This window comes from Panthera leo, chromosome E2 (genome assembly GCF_018350215.1).
Source record: "Panthera leo isolate Ple1 chromosome E2, P.leo_Ple1_pat1.1, whole genome shotgun sequence".
NCBI classification, from domain to species: Eukaryota; Metazoa; Chordata; class Mammalia; order Carnivora; family Felidae; genus Panthera; species Panthera leo.
The window spans coordinates 26528514-26539145 of NC_056693.1; positions in this window are offsets into that span (position 1 = coordinate 26528514).

Genomic DNA, 10632 nt, shown 5'->3' on the forward strand with positions numbered 1-10632 from the left:
TGGGAACAGAGACCTCAGAGGAGATAGATTGGGAGAGGCGAGGAAAGGAGGCCATCACACTCACAGGTATGGACAGTCCAACCTGTTCACCCTCAGACTTTCAGACCACACCTGGAAGCTGCCCTGGCCAGGGACCTTCATTGTGAGGAGTACTAAAGTGAGGCCACCAAGGGCCTAAAAGAGAAAGGAGAGGGAGGGAAGCTCCCTCCAAAGGGCAAGGGGGGAAATCCCCACTCTTTCAGGCAACTGTCTGGATGAAGCAATGGTGAGGGGCTATAGTTATAGGCTGGAGTGAGGAAGTCTGGAATTGTATGGAATTTCCCCTTTTTTTGGTAACTGCCTGGTTGTAAGTAGCCCATTGGTCAGTTGGGGCCTATGGCCAATTTGAGATGGGTCACTTAATGAGTCTGCTTGCACTCAGCTGGGTGGTCACTGTGGGCCCTTTTGCCTTGCTCAAGTTTCCATTGCTGAAGCATGTTACTAAAAGCAGCCTCTACACACAGTCTGTGGTATTTTGTTATAGCAACCCAAACAGACAGACTGTGCACAATGTCAACATGACTTACACCAGCGATGTTACCCTTGATCACTTCAAGCAGTGTCTGTCAGAACTATGTTAAAAGTTACTGTTTTTCTCTTGCAGCACTATATTTTTTGGAAGTGAGTCTCTGAGAACAGCCCACACTCATGGAGAATTAAGCTCCACCCACAGCAGGGGAGACAAGTATCTACTTATCTAATTTGAGATTCTCTTGTATGGATGATTTGTCTCTCAAATGGTTTTGTTTTTAAAATTAATTAATTAATTAATTAGGTTTATTTATTTATTTTGACAGAGTAGGGGAGGGGCAGAGACAGAGGGAGAGAGGGAATCCCAAGCAGGCTCCTCGCTGTCAGCATAGGGCCTGATGTGGGGTTCGAACCCACCAACCATGAGACCATGACCTGAGCTGAAACCAAGAGTCGGAAGCTTAACTGACTGAATCACTCAGGTGCCTGCCACCCCCAAACGTGTTTTTACTTTTGTTTTTCATAAACCGTGTGTCTACTTGTTCTCATTGCAAGCTAGTTTGTTGTGGCTGGAAACAGAAGTCTGTAGTATTTATTCTTGAAATATCCATGTTCAGAAAAAAATATTAATAGTGATTATCTCTGCCATCTGTGGCAAATGGGATTATATATGGCTATGTGTATGGGGGGGGGGTTCACTTTCTACAGTCCTATATCATTTGCGTATTTTCCAATAAGCATGTATTTTATTTTACAGCCGGTAAAAACAATGATGCTTTATCTGTTTTGTAAAAATAACAGAATGAAACAGGGGCCTTCATCTCTGCTCCAGTGATCTATGATTATGTCTCTCAGTGAAGGAAAAAACTGAGTTCACCCTAGATTATTTAGCCTCCCAAATACATCTTTTCCTGTGAACTGCATTGTTTGGATGTTTGAGGCACAAGGAACTGCACTCTGCAGTCAGTATGCATGATGGGTAAAACCCAAGGGTCTGGAGTTCAAATTCTGATATTGCCCCATACTGGCTGAATGACTTTGTCTGATACTCATCTCTCTATTCCTTTGTTTTCTTGTGAGGAAAAGGAGGCAATTCTTATATCTACCTCTAGGGTTGCTGTGAGGAATAAATGTGAGAGTGAAAGTATATAACACTTTGCATAGTGCCTCGCTCACAAAGTGCTCAATTCCTGTTAACTGTGATTATTATTAAGGACCCAGTACAGGTTCAGAGGGGAGTCAGCCTTGAGCTTAGTCATTCTGGACACTTCTCTTTACTGTATCTCCCTTTAGAATCTTGCTTATTGTCATGAATCTTTCAGATCTAATTTTCTCTATAATTTAGGTTGCTAAGCAGTAGAGCAATGTTCCATATTGACTAAGCATTATAAAACATGTAAGTAAAATAATGGAGTCAGGAACAGGTCCAGGCCCAGGGGCTTGCTTTTGACTCTTTGTTTTGTAACAGTGGAGCTTTTTCTTTTTTAAATTAAATAAACAAGCCAGCCGGCATTCTTTAGGCCCACCGTGATCTCTCCTAGTCTGGAAACAGGTCTGACCTCCCCCACCTCCCGGCCCCACTTTAAGGGCCTGGAGCCGAGCCCAGTACCTGGAGGGTGTCAGGCTGTGGTGACTGAGGATGCTGACGCATCTGAAATCAGCAGGTGCTGGGACAGATGACGCCCCACGTGGCATTAGCACAAGGCATCAGGGGACCAACTGAACACCACATTTGTTGTGGAAAAGCACTGAACACCCTCTGCAACGTGATTAGCTGATTAGTTCACTGGGAGCCTGTTTCGTTCCTATTATGGAGACTAATCATGTGTTGTTTGGATGTGTTAGACGTTCCAGCTCCAATAAAGACATCAGTGGCCGTGAATAAATGAAATGTGTTTGCATTTCCAAGTAGTGGGTTGAAATTTGATAATTTTCGATTTCCTCAGCAGCATCTCATTATCATGAAACATCTTTTTCCCTTTTTGCTGGATTCTAGACCCAGGGTTTTATCCAAACAAACAAGTTTTCAGGCTACAAAATTTAAGGAAAACTGAATGTTGACTGGAAGTCAGGAAGCCTGGGTTTTTTCTTTCTGCCTGTGATGACTGTAGACAAATCTGTTGTGTTCTAGGCATTGTGCTAAGAGTTTTATATCCACGACCTCATTTCCTTCCCCTCCAAATCGGCAAGGTCACCATTATTTTGTACCAGTCCTCAGCCTGGCTGCTCAGTGATTGTGACATGTATCCAATTATAGACTCCTCCTGAAGGCATGGGTTTGCTTTTTCTCTTGTGACGTTATAGAAAGTAAAAGTAGTAATCAACAACATCTGTCCCTTAATATGAGGTTTTTAAACCAAAAGATTTCTTGTTGAGCATGAACACACTGCTAGCCCACAACATGGATCCTGCTCCTCCCCTCCTCTCCCCCCTCCTCTCCTCCCCTTGCTGCAGCGCTCTGTGGTTGGTGAGGCTGTTTTTACTCACAACGACGCTTCTGATGCCAAATGCGCAGTGTCTTGTCCAACATCACTTCTCCACCTGTGTGTCCTACGATTCAGTTCAACTCTGATACTATCTACCTGGAGTCAGTGTCAGATCCAACAAGTTAAGGGGTCAGCCCCACGAGAGTGCCCCCACTTCAGATGTCACTTGTAAATCCTAGGTTGTCGCCAGTACTTCTGACTGATAGGCTGTAAATTCAGGGGGTTCCCACACCCTCCTCCCCAGTTTAATAATTCACTAAAACAACTCACGGAACTTAGGAAAGCACTTTACTTATGGTTACCAGTTTGTTATAAAGGATTCAACTCAGAAACAGCCACTTGGAAGAGATGCACAGGGCAAGGTATGGTGCACAGTTAGCTAGGATGCAAGAGAGAGTTATTCAAATAAGAGAGCAGAAAGCTATCCGCATAAGGGAGGAGGGGAAGGGGCAAAAGCAGGGAAGGAATGGGTTTTGTTTTGCAGAACCAACAGTTCCATCCAAGGAGACACTCAACTAGGTGTTTCACCTGATGGTTCCTGACGTGAGCCAGTTTGAGCTGGATTGGAGCTAAGGACCTATGCTGAAGCGCCCCTGAATGGACCTGAAGTTATCTTTAGCTCATTATAATACTAAGGTCTCCTTTTATGGATGGAGTCTTCTGCTGTTTTTGGAATACACAATGTACACACTAGCATGTTGATATGCTAGGCCTGTGCCATTGAATCAAAAGTGCCTGTGTAACCTCCCTGTGCCTGTCCTCTAATACACTAAAGAAAAGATTCCTGTATGCCCCCCACAAGGAGACAGTGCTTTGAGAGATATCTCCCTGTCTCCTTTCTTGTAACAAATAAACGTTTTTTGCTTTTAACACTTCCTTGGGTTGTGTTTATCTGATGCATTCCAAGTGGCAAACCCCTTGAATGTGGTTATGGCGTCACCCTCCCAGCACCTCAGGGTGCTCACCAACCTGGCAGCTTTCCAAACTGATGGAAGTTCCATTACAGAGGCACAATTATTTAAATCATTGACTTTTGGTGATATCCAACCCATCCCCCTTCCCAGAGGACTGGGTTTGGGGCTGAAAATTCCATACCTCTAATCATGCCTTGGTCTTTCTGGTGACCAGCCCCATGCCCTCAGCCACTAGTCATGTCGTTATCATACAAAAGGCTCTTATCACTCTGGAAATTCCAAGGGTTTTAGGAGCTGAAAGCCAGGAAACAGGAACAGAAATCAAATATGTAGTTTTTTGATTACTGGTTCTCCCAGTCAGCCAGAAAGGGTGGCAGAGATTGGGGCTCTGAAGGTGAGGAAACCTAGGCAGTTTAGGTCCCTGATTTTATGCTTCCTTATTTGTGCCCATTTTCTAGTTTCTCCAGAAATGTTCCCTGAGTTGTTGTTGTTGTTGTTGTTGTTTTTAAATAGGCTCCATGCCCAACATTGGGCTTGAACTCATGACTCTGAGATCGCAGAGCCAAGTGTCTCAAGCCCCTGGATACTTACTGGTGGGTCAGTCCAAGTGTGAGGGTGATTGTCCCTTTAACTGCAGTGAGTGTGAAGTGGGTGGTAGCAGATTTTGGTGGAATTCAGACAGCAGGAAGAGCTTCTTTAACTTCGTGAGGCCAGAAGCGGCCACAGGGAGCAGGTGATAAAATGAAAGTTTCAAATAAAAAACACAAGCCGGTCAGGAGAACAATGCATTTCTGTCCTTGATCTTTGCTTAAAATATTTCCCCAATATTTCTTTAGACTAAGAACAAGGTCTGTCTTCCTCATGACAAAGGCAGACACACACGTCATTCTGGCGATTTATACTGGCAAGTGTGGACATTAAGGGTTTAAAACAGTTCTTTCAGACTATCAACAATACCTTTGTTTTAACACATTGATCAACACTACATTCCAATCAAAACTACCTGGGAAAGACAGAAGCTTTGGAAATTTTGAGTGTCTAATCAAACAACCTGAACAGATCTGAAGGCTTGTAGGGTGTTCGTATCTTCCCAAAATTCATGTGTTGAAACCTGATTCCAATATGATGGTATTAGGAAGTGAGACCTTTGGGGGTGATTAGGTCATGAGGGTAGAACTCTCATGAACAGGTTAGTGCCCTTAAAAAAGGGACCTCAGAGGACCTGCTCACCCCTGCTACCATATGAGGACACAGGGAGAAGACTACTATCCTTAAAAACCATGAAGCAGACCTTACCAGACATTGAATCAGCTGGCACCTTGATCTCAGACTTCTCAGCTTCCAGAACTGGGAGAAATAAATTTCTATTGTTTACAAGCCACCCTGTCTGTGGTATTCTTGTTATAACAACCTAAACTGCTGAAGACATAGGGCAAATAAATACATACATTTGTCATTTTGCTTGCTGAACAACATCTTAATAGAATACTCTCATACTTTGGTTTAATTAATATATCGCATTTTCTCTAGAAAACAACACTGAAAATTCACATAAACATTGTAACAAACTTATAGCATATACCATCTTAACATTCCCTTTTCAGGACTTAAGAATTTTTACAGATTCAGCTTTTTCAAAAAGGCTGAGACTGTAGATTTTCCTTCTCAACTCCTCATTTATTGGCCACCCTTCCAAGTGGGAGTCTTCTCTACGGCTGGCCTCCTACCCCAGCTCCACAGAGCCTTCAAGTCTTTGACGGCATCTTTGCTTCTTCTCCACTAGGTATCTCAGGCCTTTGCTGCTGTCTTGACTCCCCCAGTCTCCCAGTCCCTTGGCTCCATCAGGGAAGCTCTGGGTCCTTTTTGGGAAAGATGGCAGCAGAAGCCTGAACTCAGGGGCATGTGTGTGCCCAACGTGTTATGCTTACTGCTGTCACCGGGTGACCCCAGAGAGACCACTCAGTTTCATCCCATTGACAGTCTAAGAGCCTCACTAAAGCCCATCATACTTTATATAAGAATTTTTCAATTTTTACCTCTTCCTTTTGAGTTACCAGTTTTCTTCTTCTCTTCTTGATACTACATTCTGTATCACACCAAACTACACATATGTGTTCAGTTTACAAGGCTCACTGATGCTTCTGTAACATCAGCTATTAGACACCAATAACCCATATTATTAGGCCCTTGAGTTAACTTGACTCACCATATTGTAAATGGCTTCCAACCTCATGGAGCAGTAGGATCTAGGACAATTACAATTTCTCCTAGAGTGCTATACCACTCTTTGATAAGACTACCTTACTCAAAAGTCCGGTAAAGGAACACTTTGAACACATGTGCAAATCACTGTAAATATGTGGAAATAAAGCCCATCTTATAAAAATAAAGATGGGGTGCCTGTGTGGCTCATTTAAGTGACTGACTTGATTTTGGCTCAGGTTATGATCTCACGGTTGTGAGATCAAGCCCATGTCAGGCTCTGTGCTGAGCATGGATCCTCTTGGGACTCTCTTGCTTCCTCTCTGTCAGCCCCTTCCCCTCTCTCTCTATCAAAAATAATAAAATAAAATAAAATAAAATAAAATAAAATAAAATAAATAAAATAAAATAAATAAAATAAAATAAAATTAAAAAGACAAACAAGAAAATGCCCTTGACCTCATATTCTCTTCTCTCTCTCCTTTTTTTGTCCTTCTTTATAGAAATAAATTCAAAAGTGATGCCTGTACTTTATGGAAATGAAGAATTCATGCCCTCCTATTATCTTTGAAACATACCCCAAAATGACATTTGCCTCCTCCATTCCCCAAGACTGCTGCAAGTGATCTTCCTGTGGCCACATTCAACCACCACTTCTCAGTCACTTGACTGATCAGGGTCATTAGACTGTGGACCTTCCCTTTGTTTTGGAAAACTTTCTTCACTCAGCCTCTAAGACTCCATACCCTTCAAGTTGTCCTCCCACCTCTCTGGCAGCCCCTTCCTTGTCTCCTTTGCGTATTCCTGCTCAGATCACAACTCTTAAATGTTGGGGTGACCCAGGGCTCAGGCCTTGGGATGTTTCTTTTCTTCACACTCACTCTCTTGGTGACATCAGTTAGTTTCACGACTTTAATTAACTACTAACCATATGCCAGTTACCCCCAGATTTACATCCCCACTCAGACCTGTCCTTTGACCTCCAGACTTGTGTCTCTGAGCTCCTGATCAAGGATCTTCCCTGGAGTGTTTAACAGACATCTCAGAGTTAACATGCATCCAAAAGAAACTCCTGATCTTCTCCCCAGATGTGCTTCTCATTCAAACTCTCCCCAAATAATAATAGCTATCACATACACAGTACATACTCTGTGATTTGCCCTGTTCTGTTTTATGAGATTAGCTCATAAACAATCCAATTAAATTAAAAATGGGCAGAGGAGCTAAGCAGATACTTTTTCCAAAGAAGGCACACAGGTGGTCAACAGGTACATGAAAGATGCTCAACATCACTAATCACCAGGAACATGTAGATTAAAACCACAATGAAATATCACCTCCTAATCACTGAAATGATGATTATCAAAAAGGCAAGAAATAAAGTGTTGGCAAGGGTGTGGAAAAAGGAAACTCTTGTGCACTGGTGGTGGAAATGTAAATTGGTGAATTATGGAACACAATGTGAAGCTTCCTTTAAAAATTAAAAATAACATTACCATATGATTCCAAAATTTCACCTCAGGGAAATTAGCCAAGAAAATGAAAACACTGATTCAAAAAGATAAATGCACTCCTGTGTTTATTGCAGTATTATTTACAATAGCCAAGATATGGAAATAACCTAAGTGTCCATTGATGGATATATATATATATATATATATAGAGAGAGAGAGAGAGAGAGAGTATTATTCAGCCATAGAAAAGAAGGAAATCTTGTCATTTGCAACAACATGAATGGACCCTGAGAACATTATGTTAAATGAAATAAGTCAGAAGAAGAGAAATATTTTATGATCTCACTTCTATGTGGAATCTAAACCATAAAAACAACAAAACACCCACACTCATCATTGCCAGATGCAGAGGTGGGGGTGGGCACAATGGGAGAAGGGGGTCAAAAGGTACAAAATTCCAGTTATAAAATAAATAAGCTATGGGGATGTAATGTATGGCATGGTGATGATAGCTAATAGTACCATACTGCATATTTGAAAGTTGTTAACAGAGCAGATCTTAAAAGTTCTTACCACAAGAAAAAATGTATAACTATGGATGGTGATGATGTTAACTAGACCTATTGTGGTCATTTCACAATGTACACAAATATCGAATCATTGTGTTGGGCACCTGGAACAAATACAATATTATGTCATGTATACCTCAATAAAAACAAAAACCGGGGCACCTGGATGGCTCAGTTCGTTGAGCACCAGACTCTTGATTCTGGCTCAGGTCATGATTTTGCAGTTTATGAGTGCGGTTCATGAATTCAAGCCCTGCATGGAGCTCTGTGTTGACAGTATGGAGCCTGCTTAGGAGTCTCTCTCTCTCCCTCCCTCTCTCTGCCCCTCCCCTGCTCATGCTCTGTTTCTCAAAAATAAATAAATAAATAAACTTTAAAAAATTAAAACAAAAAAACCCCAAAAAAGCATGACAACTTTATGAGAAAGGTATTATTATCTCCATTTTATAGATTAGAAAATTGAGGCATAGAGAGGTTCAGTAGCAGGAGGTTAAGGACATAGGCATTATGTGGCATAATGCCTCCAGAACAAAAGTTCCATGAGAGCATAAATGCTTATCAGCCCTATTTGTTGCTCTATTCCCAGGTTCTAGAACAGTGGCTGGCACAGAGTAAGTAATCAATAATTATTGAATGAATGATTGTATTAGATACATTTTTGTATATTCAAATTTTTAAAAATTTTAAAAATTTAAACTTTTTTTATATTTAAATTTTTGTATATTTACCACAGAATTAGTACAATCAAAAGGCCTTTTTTTTGTATTATGTCTACCCACAACAAGGGGCTTGAACTCATGACCCCAAGATCAAGAGTCACATGCTCTACCAACTGAGCCAGCCAGATACCCCAACAATGGGAAAGCATTTAATCAGCTGAAACACTTACCCAGGCTGAACCATAGGGACTTTTCAGGACAGGCCATAGATGTACAGCTAGGAGCTAAGGTACAGAGACTGGCTTCTCTTGGTAGTGATCCCTGATATTTGGGGAACTGGATACATGGTTCCTTCTCACCACCTCTCTCCATCTGTGGGCCCTTAGTGGTCACTCAGGTGCCCAGGCAGTTAATGCCACGTCGGTAGTCCTGCTGTGCTCTCCTCACTCTTTCAGCAAAACAGTAATTACACTGACACTCACACTGAGTGCTTTTTACAGAGAAACTCAGTGCTCTTGTTAACCCTAAGTGGTAAGCCATTTATTCACACCATTTTACAGTCAAGGAAACTAAAGCTGAGGTGTGTTAAATAACTTGTCCAAGATCATATAGCTAGTTGCAGAGTGTAAAGGAATTGGTCTATCCCCAGGCAGTGGCAGATAGGTGAAGACAGACTGTTTCTGGTGAGCTGAGTGTTCAGGAGGGAAGGAAATACCTGGCCACGTCTGTAACCACATTCCCAGGCCCTTCAACCTTGGGAACACTGGGCTCAAATGCTCCTGCTCCTCAATTAATCCCAGGCTGAAGTTCGTATTGGCCAAACAGGGACATTACACTTCCTGAGTTGTAGAATTGCTTGGATTCCAAGGGTGGGCAGTCACTTTGGGGGGGAAGTCACGGGGAGGGCAGTGGCAACTATGTGGCATTCTCAAGGCTCGCTGGGTAATACAATTACTGGTGGGTCAAGTTTTCATTGTAACCCTCTGTTCTTCCTTCCGTTCAGGGTTAGCCATTGCCAGAACTGCTTGCTGAATAACTATCACTTTTACCATTTTCACATACCTCAACCTGGTTTGCAACTAGTCACTAAGAAGCCACTGTGGGTTAAACAACAGTCTGCTTTGGATATAGACAGGAATCCAACCCTTTCACACAAAACGCTAGAAAAGCTTGTGATTTTGCTAACTAAAAACATACCAGGGGCACTGGGTGGTTCATTGGGTTAAGCGTCTGACTCTTGGTTTCAGCTCAGGTCATGATCTCATAGTTCGTGGGTTCAAGCCCCATGTAGGGCTCTGTGTTGACAGCGAGCATCCTGCTTGGAATTCTCTCTCTCTCTCTCTCTCTCTCTGCCCCTCCTACTCTCTCTGTCTCTTTCTCTCTCTCTCTCTCTCTCTCTCTCTCTCAAAATAAATAAACTTAAAATAAAAAACCAACATATCAGTGCCTCCTTTCTATTCTCCATTTCTGTGATTTTCACATGCCTGCACACTGGCTAAGGGTGTTGTCAAAAATGATGCAAAACAGCATCACCATTGCTGACTTTTTCTTCTTTGGTGGTTTCACCACGGACTTGCTTGTCTTTCTTTAGTTTCTTTTGTTTTAGAATAAGTAAGAGGCAGCAAGGAAACAAAATAGCAGGTCCCAAAGCAACTCTTATTTTGAAGACACAATGATCAGATTTGGACTACTTGGGTGGCAAATTTAAAAATATCTTTTTTGGAATCGAAAACAAATGTTCAAACAAAACTTGTACATGAATGTCCGTAGCAGCACCATTCATGGTAGCCAAAAGGTGGAAACAGCCCAAATGTCCATCAAGAGATGGATGGATAAAC